This window comes from Zalophus californianus, chromosome 4 (assembly GCF_009762305.2).
Source record: "Zalophus californianus isolate mZalCal1 chromosome 4, mZalCal1.pri.v2, whole genome shotgun sequence".
Classification (NCBI taxonomy): Eukaryota; Metazoa; Chordata; class Mammalia; order Carnivora; family Otariidae; genus Zalophus; species Zalophus californianus.
Genome location: NC_045598.1, coordinates 170450146 through 170465334, shown reverse-complemented (window position 1 = coordinate 170465334; position 15189 = coordinate 170450146).

The window sequence follows — 15189 nt, the reverse complement described above, 5'->3', positions numbered from 1 at the left end:
CTGTCTGAATACCACTCCTCCATATCCTACTCTTTCAGATGGTTAATGAAATTAACTCCTAATGTCACTGTTAATATTAGTTAATAATTAATAACATTAATGTGTTAAGAGCAATGCTCTTGTTAATATTAACATTTCTTATTTTCATTAAATAAGTGTTGGTTAAATAAAATCAATAACCAGTCTCTGCCAATGTGTGAACTTCCTGATATGTTACCTCACATAGTAACCAATTCAAAAGCATAGGTGAGAATCCAGAAGACCTTCTAGGAGTTAACTACATTTAAAGACAGGTAGCAATACTGATTTCTTTTAATTATTTTTTAATTTTTTATTATTTTTTAAATTTTTATTTTAAGTAGGCTCCACACTCAACGTGGCCCTTGAACTCACGACCCTGATATTAAAAACCATGTGCTCTTCTGACTAAACCAGCCAGGTGCCCCTTTTAATTTATTTTCTTTTATTTTTAAGTAAGCTCTACACCCAACATGGGGCTTAAACTCACATCCCCAAGATCAAAAGTCGCATGTTCTATGGACTGAGCCTGCCAGGTGCTCCTATACTTTCTCAAATCACATTATAAAGACAAATCACTGCCAGCATCCTTTAACTCCAAAGTTAAGATTATTCATCCAAGTCTTGCTAATTTTCATTTCATTCCTCATTGTGTCTATGATGCTTGTTTCCAAATACATGGTTTATACTTTCATGAGACAGTAGTAAAAGCTTTATTTTCCTTTCATTTACAGGGCTTATTTTTTAACTGAAAAAGTAATGCAAGTTTTTCAGATAATCAAGTCCAAAAATATGGAGGGATAGAAGGAAACCATTAATAATTTTACTCTACCTCGATTCTACTCAACTCTGAAGTAACCAATGTTAAGAGCTTGGTGTAAATCCTTCCATCCCTTTCTCTGATTTGAAAAATTATATTCAAAATAAATACATATGTTCACACAAAGATATAAACATATATAAATAAAATGTTTTATTTATGTTCCAAATATGGGATCATCTTATGCATATGGATTCCTTGCTTGCTTTTATTCTTAATAATATGTCATGGACATCCCTCTGGTCTTTATATTATGGAGTACTATAATTTAGTCAACTTCCCCCTATTGATAAGATACCCAGGCTGTTTCCAGTTCTATTGTCACTACAAATAATAATACAGGGAATATCATTGACTACAGTTTTACATTTTAGTGGCATTTTTTATCTGTAGGATGTATTTCCCAAAATGGGATTGCCTAGGTCAAAGAATACATACATTATTTTTCTGGAAAGGATTGGTTAGAGCAATTCATACTTCCATGAACAATGCCTGAGAGTGTCTGTTCCTTAGCAGATTTATAACATGATAAAGTTTTTTTGATAAAAATATTATATGAGTTACAAGCAAACACTAGGTCTATGTGGGCTTGTCTAAAATAGTAAGATGTACGGTGCCTGGGTGGCTCAGTTGGTTAAGCGTCTGACTTCAGCTCAGGTCATGATCTTACGGTCCTGGGATGGAGCCCCATGTCCTCACTCAGTGGGGAGTCTGCTTGTCCCTCTCCCTCTGCCCTCCCCCTGCTCATGCTCTCTTTGTCTCTCTCTCAAATAGATAAATAAAATTAAAAATAAAAATAAACAAAATAGTGAGACCTCTAAAAATAGCGGACTGAGGTGGAAGGAAAACGGCCATCTTTCAATATGTATCCTAACATTTTACACAGGTTAAAGCTTATTTAAAAATAACATCAGGAGTTCTTGACTAGCTCAGTAGGTAGAACATGAGACTCTTGATTTCAAGATTCTAAGGTCAAGCCCCACATTGGGTGTGGAGCCCACTTAAAAAAAAAATAGCACCAACAATTCTTTTAGGAGTATAAAGGTAGAGGTGGCCACTTTAGAAAGGATGAATGTAGCTTTCAGGAGGAGGTAGAAAGAGGGAGGATAGTGTTATTGCCAGGCAACCCTCAAACAAATTACTCTGATTTGATGTATGTAGATGAATTCATTTTTCCCATTCGTTGTCAAGCTGTGCAGCTAATTGTTCCCTGCAGGGGCTCAGAGTAGACATATGAGGTAGCAGAGTGTGTGTCTAATGGCAGTGTCATTTCCATTGGTAGGTAACAGTAGCTAACACTGATTGAGTGCTTGCAATGCACCAGGTGCTCTTCCAAGTGCTAAGTTCAATTGCTTTGATATCACTACCCACTGTATCACAAGCACTTACAAAATTCCTAGAATGTCCAGTCCATCCAAGTCACATAAATGCCTTAATGGTATGGACTGTCGGGAATCATGTTTGAGCCTGGCGCATACTGCCTACATCCCGACTTCCTTGCCCCATTCTCTTCTCAATCCCCTGCAATCTGCCTCCTGTCCACATTGCTCTACAGAAGTTGCTAAGGTGACAATTCCTGGGTGCCTTCCATGTGGCCAAATCCAGCAAGCACCATTTTCTGTTTTCTCCTTTTTGACATGTGGTTTCTGTACACTTTCGTGAACACAATTCTCACCTCTTGCTATGCATGATAACCCTCTTTCCTGGCCTCCTCCTAACATCATTGTTTTAGCTCATGGACTCATGAGCTCATGGACTCAATCATGGACTTCTTTTTCTCCATCATTCCCCTCAAATGTTCTAAACTTGCATCTTTTTCCCCTCCCTAGAAAATCCAATCCATATCCATTATCCATGGAATCAGATACAATTTATTTGCTGCCAATACACAAAGCTAAATAAATACCCAGGCCTGGATTGCTTCTGGGAACCATATCCTTATATCCAACTACCTCACGAAGGCACCATATATATTCATTGTGATTAAAATAAAACTCACATTTTTTTCTTTAAACAAGCCGTTCTTCCTCCATATTCTCTGCATATCATGACTATCCAGCTAGTTCTCACTTTAAATTTAAGGATGTCATTCTAACATCTCCTTCTCTCTCAGCCCCCCAAGAATGGTAGCAAGCATTTATTGAGTTTTGATGTGGGGCCATGTTCTTTTCATGCTTTGACCCATTTCACTGAAAAGGGCCCCACAAAATAGCTAGTATAATCCCAGCTCCACAGGGGATGGAACTGAGGCTCAGAGATATCAAGCAACTTGACCAACATCTTGCAAATAATACAGGGCAGTGATGGGATTTAAATAAAAGGATTTAGGGCGCCTGGGTGGCTCAGTTGGTTAAGCGACTGCCTTCGGCTCAGGTCATGATCCTGGAGTCCCTGGATTGAGTCCCACATCGGGCTCCCTGCTCAGCAGGGAGTCTGCTTCTCCCTCTGACCCTCCCCCCTCTCACGTGCTCTCTCTCTCTCATTCTCTCTCTCAAATAAATAAATAAAATCTTTAAAAAATAAATAAATAAATAAAAGGATTTAAAAAAGTTCAACTACGTTATGTGACTTCTCACCCAAGTTCTAGCCCTGATTATAATTATAAAGCTGTGATGGTTAATTTTATATACCAACTTGACTGGGTCATGGGATACCCAGATATTTGGTTTAACATTATGCTAGATTTGTCTGTGGACATGTTTCTGGATGAGACTGACATTTGAATAGGTAGAATGAATAAAGCAAATTGTCCTCCCCAATGTGGTTGGAGCACCTCCAATCTATTGGAGAAGAGAATAGAACAAAAGATGGGGTAAGGGAGAATTTGCTCTCTCTGACTAGGATATAGGTCTTCTCCTGCACTCAAATTAGAATTTACACAATGAGTTCTCCTGGTTCTCTGGTCTCCAGACCCAGACTGGAATGATACCAGCAGCTCTCCTGGGTCTCCAGCTTACAGACATTAGACCATGGGACTTCTTAGCCTCTATAATTGTGTGAGCCAATTCTTTGTAATAAATAGGATAATACATACCTATATACCACTGCTTCTGCTTCTCTGAAGAACTCTTACAAGTACTACAGCCAATATCTAGAGAATTACTGTATTTGAAGCACTGGATACTAAGAACTTTTTAGAAATTATCTCATTTAATCCACATAACAACCATTCGAGGTAGGTACTATTATCCCATTTTACCAATTAAGAAATAAAGATTTGGCCCCACTAGTATGCTACAAAAAAGTGCTCCCAGGATACCAGGACTCAAAACCAAACACTTAACTTCTATGATTTTCCTCTCCATCACTGCTACTCCCTGATCCAGACCCTCTTCACTTCACCTTGAGCTATGTATCTCCTTCCTTTCTATTCCCTTGAACCCACTACATTCCATACATGGCTCCATTATTAGCACATAGGACATTATTTCCTGACTGTTACTTGTCAGGGGCTTTATAAAGGCAGATAGTTCATCTTATTCATTTCTATCTCCATCTGAACATCAGTACATTTTAGATGAATGAACAAACAGTTGCATATCCTTCCCCATCACCAGGATAGCTTATTCATGAACAAATCTCTAAGGTTTCATCCCAGCTACCCATGGACAGAGAGATGGATCAATGAAAAATGAAAAAGCAAATATATATAGCGAAACCATCATAGGCAGCTCAGTAATTCTACCATTCCTCATTTGATTTCCTCTGCAAGTCCTCAGCTAGATACTTCACAATTAACACAAAAGAGTAGTCAAATGGAACATAAGTTTGTTTGTGTTGATTTTAAACACAATAAGGAATTGCAACTAATTATGGACAAGGAAAGTATCTATTTCTTTATCCTATAATCACACCCAAACCCACATCTTAGCATTAAATCTAAAAGAGGTATTACCTGTCATTAGAACTTGAACCATGATGTCATAGTGTGTGTGTACATAGGATAGTGTTATGTGGTTTTATAAGCAATTTTTTCCCCACAGCTTTTTAAAGATGTCAACTTCCTATGAATTAACATGATGGTGGGAACTTGAAGAAGTTTTCAACTTTCAGAAAGAATTGGCCAATGTCTACCCAAACACCCAAATGTGTAACCACAAAAACTGATTCCTTTGAAAAGGACATTTTTTTTTCCCTCTTCCCACAGACATGTCAGCTGAGCAGCTCTGCACATGGTGAGTCTAGAGAACCAGTGGGAAAAGGAAACATGTTGGGCTTCTTCCCAACATGCCAGGAAAGAGACAGTGGCAAAAGTTTTAGAACATTGGAATCTGGTAAAACAATGGCCCATTTATAAATCTCAACTCATTCTTGGAGAATTACTAGGTTCTACTCCTCTTGATATTGATGAAGGTTGGTTGGAAGAAAGGTAGGCAGGTACAAGGAGCCCTGAGTTCTCCCTCCACACCTGCCCCCAGCCCTAAGAGGAAACCACCCTTAAAAGGATTTTACAAGGAGCCCTCCACCCTTTCCCACATGATCGAAAGATGACAAAAACCTGATTGGATGACAGGTGCATGGAGGGTTAATCAGATTAAATCAGCCCACCAACAAGCCCATAAAACCTGTAGACTTAGAAATGCCAGTGGTAACCCTCTTGGGTCCCCTCCTTCTTTAGGAGCTTAGTATTCTCAATAAACTTTGCTTTGCTGCCCATCACTGTCTGGTCTACCCCTTCGTTCTTTGAAGCGGCGTGACCAAGAACCGCAGGCACTAAAGGAGAAGAAATCCATTATCTCCAACTTTGCTGGTTTCTAAAGATGGCCATTCAAAAAAGATACATTTAGTCATTATTCACTTCGTGTGAAAATTTTTTTTTTGGTCTATCCCAAATAAAGATGGAATGACTTATCCATGAACAAACCACTAAAGTTTGTTATTAAATGTGTTGTTTTGGAAGTTTGCTATATGTCCTAAATATATAGAGAAAGAGAGTTAAAAGAAAACCACAGGCCCAAGATGGAGTCAGTTTCCCCCGGGACAGTAACCAAGACTTAACTGCAATTTTAATCTCTTCAAGAGTGGGATTTTAAAACAATCAGTCTTGAATTTTCAGCACCAATAAGGTACTCTGTCAAGGGGGCCCTCTGCATCCCCAAAGGAAGATGAAGTAATCTGCATAAGACCTCCTGCCCTACCCCCTCAGGGGAAGTGACCTTTCCTGAACAATCCTTTCTTTTCTTTTGCTAATAATTCCCCACCCTCCTTCCTACAAAAACTCCTCAGCAACTCCCCTCTACTTGCTAGATGGGATACTATCTGATTCATGAATTGCCTGGTAAAGCCAATTAGATCTTCCAGATTTACTCAGTTAAATTTTGTTTCTTAACTATATATACTTAATATGTATTTTAAACTATACATATTTTAACTCTCTATATTTTAATATAATATTACATATTCCAATATGCAAAATCTAGTGGATAATCTTAAGCAGAAACACAACTCTAAAATATACAATTTAAAGAAGTTTTTTTTTACCTAGTCTCTGTGGCCTCAACTTTATGATCCCAGTATGAACCAGAGGATTTTTCTTCTCTGACTCTCCCTTCTCTCCAATAATGGTGACTATCCTTTGCCCCTTTCCTTAAGGCTGCCCTTCAATATTCAGCCTTGTGCTCTGCCACTTCTAGTCTTTTGCTTTTCTAAACTGCCTCTTTCACAACATAGCAAATGGCATGCATCAAAAGAGCAAATATAAAGTGGTTGTTCCTGTGCATAAAACTAATGGGCTCCTGATCACCTACAAAGTAAAATCCAAGCCCCTGAGAATGACTCTGAACTGGTTAAAATCATGTACAGAGGGTAATTTATATTCCTAGAATGAAAAGGGGGAAAAAAACCCCAAAGTCAAAGATTAAATTATTCATCCCAAGAAGTTAGAGGTGCAAATAAAGACTAAACAAGAAAAGGGGAGGGGAAGGCAGTAAAAATTAATGGGAATGAAAACATACAGTCAAGACAGTAAATAACCCAAAGGTTAGTTCTTTGAAAAGACTAATTAAATCGATAAACCTCTAGTGAAACTAATTAAGGAAAAAAAAGAAAGAAAAGGCACAAATAACTACTCACAGGGATGAAAGGGGACAATCATTAGCCGTTCAGACATTCAAAATATAATGATGACATTAGAGGGTTGCCAGAAAAATACAGGATGTGGTTAAATCTGAATTTCAGATAAACAACAGGTAATTTTTCAGTATAAGTATGTTTCAAATATTGTTTATCTGAAATAGATCAGAATAATTTTATATCTTTAAAGAAATTGAAACCATAATTAAAAATCTTTCCACACCAACTCAGAAAGACTCCAGGTCTAGCTGGAATCATTGAGAATTACATCAAACATTTAAGCAAGAAATTACACCAATCTTACATAAAAATCTAACAAAGAACAGAAAAGCAAGCAAACAACACTTCCCAATTCATTTTATGCAACCAGCATAAACTTGATAACAAACCAGAGAGAACATTACAGTAAAAATAAATAAATCTGGTCATTTTACTTATTAAAGTAGCACAAAAGAAATATGAACCATAAGGATTATATAACACAACAAAGTTGGGTTTATTCTAGGAACAAAAGGTTAGTTTAACATTTTGAAAATCAGATGATGTTACTTACACATTAATAGAATACGATTTTATCACATGTAGAAAAAAAGCATGTGGTAAAATCCCTGTTTGCACAAGGATGTTTTGCCTGTACCTTATACAGACAACAGTATGAATGGTTGCTTTCTAGTGTGTATATAGTGATCAGAAGTATATATAGTAAATAAATTAGCAATTTCAGACTTGTTCCAGGAGAAAATAATTTCAAGCAAATAAAAATGCAAAATTGGAAATAGTTTCACTGTGATGTGTGTAAATTCTTTGGGGAGCTAGGCTTACATTCCTGGAATCCTAAGAATAAGATAGGACAGGAATGTTTTGGTTCAGGCCACATGAGGCAAAGGTCTCTAAAAAGGTGACACTAAGTAGGCTCTGCAATTAGCAGGGTGGATATAAACCTCTGCCCACTGTCAATGACAATAGGGAAAGAAAAGCCCCATGCAAATAAAGTGAATAGTAAATTAGGTGGAACAGACCAGGCTTCAGCTGGTTCTACCTAATGGTGGCTGTGGAGAGGTTTGGGAGAAATGTTGAGGAACTCACAAATGTAAGATCATAGAGGTTTAATTTTGTGTTCTTAGTTTAAGACTGCACAGTATAGAGGTCTGCCTTAATCAGCACAAAGAAACAAAATATTCTAACATCCATGTTGTCATGGCTGCTATCCTTTCTTGCATGGGAACGGGGAGAAAGCTCCCTCTCCGGGTATGGTGGCTTTTGCAGATTGGCTTGGGTTCCTGGAAAGGAAGGCAGCTTTTTGGCTTACATGCTCTTGGTGGACCTTGATCCCACTGAGGGGGTCAGATAAATAAACAAGAAACTCAACATACATCTTTATGTATAAAGAAAGGGATTCTTCTACATTATTAATACCACATTGTATATTCAACCTTGTATTGAAATTTTTTCATTTGATTTTATATTATGAGAATTCTTTCCTTTGAGGCCAGAGTCTCTATTATGGTTTTCCTGATGCCTGGCACTTGAATAAAAGCAAGTTCAACATTAAAAACAATGTTAAGAGGTTGAATACATGGACACAAAGGTTGAAATGAGTGGAAAACTTTTAAGGAACACTAAGTCCAGTTGAATAAGATAAAGTTGAAAAGCATTGGGTAGGGCGTGGCAGCTTACATGCCAGAGTTTAAACTTTAATCTCTCTAAACAACACTCCCAGTTCAAAAGCTTCAGTGGTCCCATGTTGCCTCTTGCAATCCTTTCCAATTTCTGTTAATCAGAACCCAGGAATTACACAAGGTGACTGAGGGTTTCAGTAATGGTTGGGGTGGGTAGAGAGGGGACGTGTGTGTAAGTTAATGAAAAGACCGTTGAAACAGTATTTCTGACTGTTCATTTCTACTCCAGCCAGAACAGCTATATATTTATCTCTCTTTTTTAAAGATTTTATTTATGTATTTGTCAGACAGACAGAGAGAGAGAGCACAAGCAGGGGGAGCGGCAGGTGGAGGAAGAAGCAGGCTCCCTGCTGAGCAGGGAGCCCAATGCGGGACTCTGATCCCAGGACCCTGGGATCATGACCTGAGTCGAAGGCAGATGCTTAACTGACTGAGCCACCCAGGCGCCCCTATATTTATCTCTTTTTAATATATTGGTTTGCATAGCATGTTCCATTGGACAAAAAGCAATTCACTTACTTGGTTTGAAACCATTGACCATTCAGTGGTACTCCATTGCATGTTAGGAACAGGGAGAGAGAGATGCACAGACACCATTTAGGAAACTACTGCAATGGTAGAAAGGTGCAGGAATAGCAGCTTGATCACAGATGGAGTGACTGACCTGCTTTGATGCTCACCAATCCTGTTCCCTCTTCCTTGTCACATAGGAAGAGTCTATTACCCAGCCTTTTCTGCTGTTAGAGGGACTTGACCAATTGGATGCAGATGGAAGTGATATGTGCTATTTCCAGGCCTGTTCATAAAACACCTTGTCTAATTTTCAGCATTCTCTCATCTTCTGTATCTCCTTCTCCATCTGTTAGCTGGATGGTAACCAGAGTAACTCTGAACCTGGTAGAGGTAGCAACTGGGTAGCAACCTGGTAGAGGCTCAAGATAGTGGTTCCCAGAGTCTCCACCACCAAGGGTTGCCATCAGTCAGTAACTTCCATATTTGACTTTGTGCTAGCAAGCCTCAAATGTTAACTGGGTTAAGCCACTGAGATTTCAGAGTTTCTGTGTTACTATAACATACCCCACTGTGACCTATAAATATTGTGAAAGACCAGCCTGTTCAGCCTAGCATATTTGGCATCCAAAGAATCATTTTTAACACATTTTTAACATTTTGATGGGGCACCAGGGTGGTTAAATCAGTTAAGTGCCAGATTCTTGATTTCAGCTCAGGTCATGATGTCACGGTCATGAAATCGAGGCCAAAGTCGGGGCTCAGTGCTGGGCATGGAGCCTGCTTAAGATTCTCTTTCTGCCTCTCCCCCTCACCATTCCCCCTCCTCACTCACGCTCTCTCTTTCTCTAAAAAAAAAAAAAATTTTTGTAAATTTTTGAGTAATAGTTATAAAATGAAAAAAAGTCAGAAGATAGAAGCAGAATGAATTTTTTATTTTATAAAAATTTTGCATCTTAAGTTTTTTTTTATTTATTTTATTTTATTTTATTTATTTGACAGAGAGAGACATAGCGAGAGAGGGAACACAAGCAGGGGGAGCGGGAGAGGGAGAAGCAGGCTTCCCGCCGAGCAGGGAGCCTGATGTGGGGCTCGATCCCAGGACCCTGGCATCATGACCTGAGCCGAAGGCAGACGCTTAACGACTGAGCCACCCAGGCGCCCCTTAAGTTTTTTTTTAAAAAAAGATTTATTTATTTATTCTAGGGAGAGAGAGAGCACAAGCAGGAGGGGCAGAGGGAGAGGGAGAGAGAATCTCAAGCAGACTCCATGCTGAGTTTGGAGCCTGATATAGGGCTCAATCTCAGGACCCCAAGATCACAACCTGAACTGAAACCAAGAGTCAGACGCTTAACTGACTATACCACTCAGATGCCCCTTAAGTTTTTCAATACAAAATAAATATGACAACATAAGGAAAAAAGGTAGTAGATTATTTAATTGCATTGCTGTATTTTTTAAAGGGGAAAAATTTATACCTATATATTGAGCTATTATAGTAATGAACAATAAAATTACAGTTTTTCTAACTTTAACATTCTACAAACTTGTCAATGATTTTGCAAAATTAATTTTCTTTACATATTTCTGTTCAGTAGACAATTTGGACTTTTTTTTAATCAATCTGTGTTTGATAGTTGATGAAGAACACCTTTTAAATTAATTTTAAAGTCATAAAGTTTCTTTCGTTACAGGATTTCTTTTCCTTCTGTGCCCACACTTCTTGGTCATGGCACTTGGAAAAATGAAGAGGTACATGAGAGGAAGAGTGGTTGGCAGCCAAGCAAAGTTTATTGAACGACAGTAAAGTTTATTGAGTGATAGTACAAAGCTCCCGAAGAGGGAGGGGACCCTTGAGGGTTGGCGATTTGGCATTTAGATCTAGAGGTTTATATGGGCTTGTTGGCAAGCTGTTTTAATCTGATTAACCCTCCATGCACCTGTCATCCAATCCGATTTTTGTCATCTACTTATCATGTGGGAAAGGATGGAAGGCTCCTTCCAGGGTGGTGTAAATCCTTTTAAGGGTGGTCTCCTCTTAGGGTGGGGGCCCTTTGTCCCTTCCTGCCTTTCTTCCAACTATCCTTCATTACTTTCACATGAAAGAACAGATATAAAAACACCTAAGAAAACTCTCAAACCTATGTGTAAGCCTGGCAAAGTTCCATAAAAGTCTCGTTTCATAATAAATTCCAGAAACTGCACACTGTCCATGTCTTTGTTTCTTTCATATCAATTCTGGTTTCTTCCACAGGTTTTCATAGTCAAAAAAGTTCCACAAAACACTTTCATGAGAAATTCATCTTTCTATTACATTTAGTAAAAACTAAGTTTTTCTTCTTATTTAGGACTAGTACAAAGATCTTGATGAAAATGATCGGGATATTCAAACATTGCCTTGTTATTTCTCCAACAATATAAGACCAGTATCTTATGTTATTTCTCTGGGTATTTTTCTTCTAATTTGAGTCCTTTTTCTATGTAAATGTTCAATTCCTTACATTTTGCATATTTAATAGCCTTTCCCCTATTTTTGTGCACCAGTCTTCAAGGAACAAGTTTGAAGCTTGCTGTTTTCACTACATCATTAAACTAATACTGGCTGTTTGCAAATATTTTGAGGTCTTTGCCACATCAGAAAAAAATATAATTCAGAAAAGAAAAATAACATACAGATATCTTTATTTCCAATGTACTGGTCAAAAGTAAGAATATATAGTACCACAGGAGTTGGAAATATAAACTACACCAGAGGTAAGCTTGAAAGATTCTGAACAATTACGAACTTCCTCTTGAAATGAACTTGGTAGCCAAGTCCACAGTGTGTTTGAGGCCAACAACATAGCTGGGAGTTCTCTGAATTCACTACCATATAGAATGTTTATTTTTTCTTTAAGATTTTATTTATTTATTTATTTGAGAGAGAGAGAGAGATGGCGAGAGAGCATGAGTAGGGAAGAGGAGAAGGGTAAGCAGGCCCCCAGCTGAGCAGGCAGCCACAAGCCGAGATCGATGCCACGACCCTGAAATCATGACCAAGTGGAAGGCAGACACTTAACTGACTGAGCCACCCAGGAGCCCCTAGAATGTTTATTTAAGAGATGAATTAAATGTGTTAATTTAAAGCATACATATACGTTATTGAAACTCAGCTGCCATCATGGCAAATATTTGTAAATGAGACCAGAAAAAGATTCCCCCCCTCCCCAGCACTGAAAGTGCTTAAGAATTGCTGGGCATGGTGATAATTTAAAAGCAGACCAACTGTTTGTCAGTTTTATTATGTTTTTAAGTTCTCTACAGGTAATGCACCCCCTGATTGTCTGTACCCCAACCCCTGCTCGAATACAGATGGATGATCATGTAACTATCCACTTACTGGAATGGAAAATAAGCAAACCCTCGTCAGACATAGCAAGGGCGACAGAACCAGGGAGCTGCAAATGCCTCTCTTGATGCCTTTATGCTTAAATCTGTCAAGTTTTTCATCATGGTGATGTGGATAGCGTTTTATCACCCTGTATTCCAGGATCTCCTTATAAGTTGAGTCAGACACAGTAGTCCTAGTTTCAATAGTTTCTGGGGGAAAAGAAACATTTGCAGAAATTCCTGACCTGTGTAGTCCATTTCCATGGGATTCAAGGCTTCTCCCTAACAATGGATTGCGGCACTTTCCTTAAACAGAGCCCTGTTCCCACACACCTCTGGTGAGACTGGCTCAAAAAACCAAACCAAACATCACCAGATACAATGTGCCTTTTGCTCAGACACAGAAACCATGTTGTGGGTGGAGAAATAGGAATGTCCTTTTAATGCCTTATAACCCCTGCATCTGTCCGAAAGCCAGCACACCTTCACCAAAAAGCAAGGCCACCACTTAACTGGTGGGAAAGAAGAGAGGCCAAACCCAGCTGAGTTGCAGTGGCAGAAATTCAGGAAAACAAAACGAAGCAGAAGTTGGAATGATAGCAATATATGCAATGTCTTCCTTTTAGTTGGAGAAAAATCTTTATTCTTCCTATAAAGAATTCCTTTGGAAATATCATCTCTATGGAAGAAAGCAAAGTTCTAAGATTTCTAATTTCACTTCTGAGTTTCTTCTATGTTCCCCTGCCCTGTCTAGCCACCCAGAGCTCAGTTAATCCTCCTGAAAATAAAATACTTTTGTAGTTATTCCCAGCCTTATTCTCTTGGCCATTATGTTTTCATGCCAGCTCCTCAACCATGATTAAATTGATCCATGTATCAGTGAAACAAAGCCCAGAATAAGCCCAAGACCTTGGGATGTTCACCTCATAGCTCATTTTGACAGATTTATTTAAGGACTTTTGTTGTTGTTGTTGCTGTTGCTGGGTTTATTGCTTTTTTGCTTTTTGTTTTGTTTTGTTTTTTACTGTTTTGTTTCCTTTTCCAGTTAAAAATACCTCTAGATTCAAGGCTAAATTCATATATTTATGTAGTGGATTCCCAGGAATTAGTCTCCATACAAGTTACCCCTCCCGCCAAGCCACATAGTGCATCAGATCCTCCCTCGGTGAACAGGACAATTTCCTGGTTTCAACAACTTTGCTTAATGCCAACGTGCAGTGTAGTGTGACTGCCATCTGCTGGTGTGAAGTTGACATTACAATAGGGACCACGGTGCACTCCAAGGCAAAATAATCCGGTAACGCTCGAAAAACAAAAGCTTTCTCTGAAGAAATGAAAAACAAGTTTCTTCATAAACCTTGCCCATCTTCAACACCAAAAAAATAAATCTTTACACTGTAAAAGCTGAAAAACAGTAGAAAATTCGTTTATGGCAGGTTTCCAAGTGCTAAATACAGTGAGGAAATGGGGTTATCGGCTTCTAACCTCTTCTTCATGGTAGAATCCATTCCCCAAAAACCTGCAGGGCAAACCTCAACGACTCTGGCAATGAGGTCCTCCCTTGTGAAGCCTGTTATGGGCTAACACAAAACCAGGAACAGGGTACGTATCTTCCTCAAGATACTGACAATTTCTATAACCTCTTTCCCTTTAAAGGAAAAGATTTTGTTTCTTAGAACCCAAATGACTGAAACATAAACACTGACATCTGGGGGAGGGAGAGAATTTTTTTTTCTCATTCTAAAAGCCCTTCTCCAAAGTTTAAGAATAAGAATCATGCTTCAGAAATGTTTACACAAGCTCACCCTTGAAATCAGAGTCAGCCACTTTTGCTCAGTCCTGACTCTTTCTTTCCAATCCTTTGGGATTTGTGAAAGTGCACAATTCATGGCAATGAAAGCCAAATTCCTATCGCTGACTCCAGTGGGCGTTGCCACTTATTTCCATGTCAAAGAATGGGAACTTGTACAATTGTGAATAGACAACCACAGGGAAGACTTTCCCAGAGAGAACACCCTTGGTGGTGGAATAAAACTTAACTTCTTGAAAGGACCTTATTCTTCACAGAAACAACACATTCAACACTGAAGGCACTGTCTGCTGTCAATCAGCATATATTTCTTTCGGAAAGGCCATGGGAACAGAAACAAATTTCAAATTTTATAAAACTAGAATCATGTAATAAATGGTATATTTTTATACTTATATAAATATGATTTACCCCATCCCCAAAGCCTGTTTCTCTGCCCAGCCTTCTCCATCTTGGAAAATGCCAAACATTGGCTTAGTGGCTTGACCCTCAAATGCAGGGAGCCATCTTTGCAAGCTCTGAGCCCTCATTCCACACATCCTATCCATCTCCAGGTCTCGGCAGCCCTGCCTCAAAACCCAAGCCTGTTTACATTTCTCCACATCCACAGTGCCCATCTGAGTCCACCCTGCTACACCAAGCACACACTAACTGGACCCTATCCCCACTCTTCAATTCTCAGCAGTGTGGCTAGAATGTTCTTTTAAAATCTAAACCCCCAGGGGTGACCCAGGAATAAACCCATACGGCATGCCATGGTTTACAAGCCCGTCCATGGTCTCATTTCTACCTCCTCTTTATTCTCTCGGTGGCCTTCTCTTTCCTTCACTCACTATACTCCAGCCATTTTGGTTTTCCTTCTGTTCTTGGAACTTTCCATGCTTGCTCTCACTTAGGAGTTTGGATTTGCT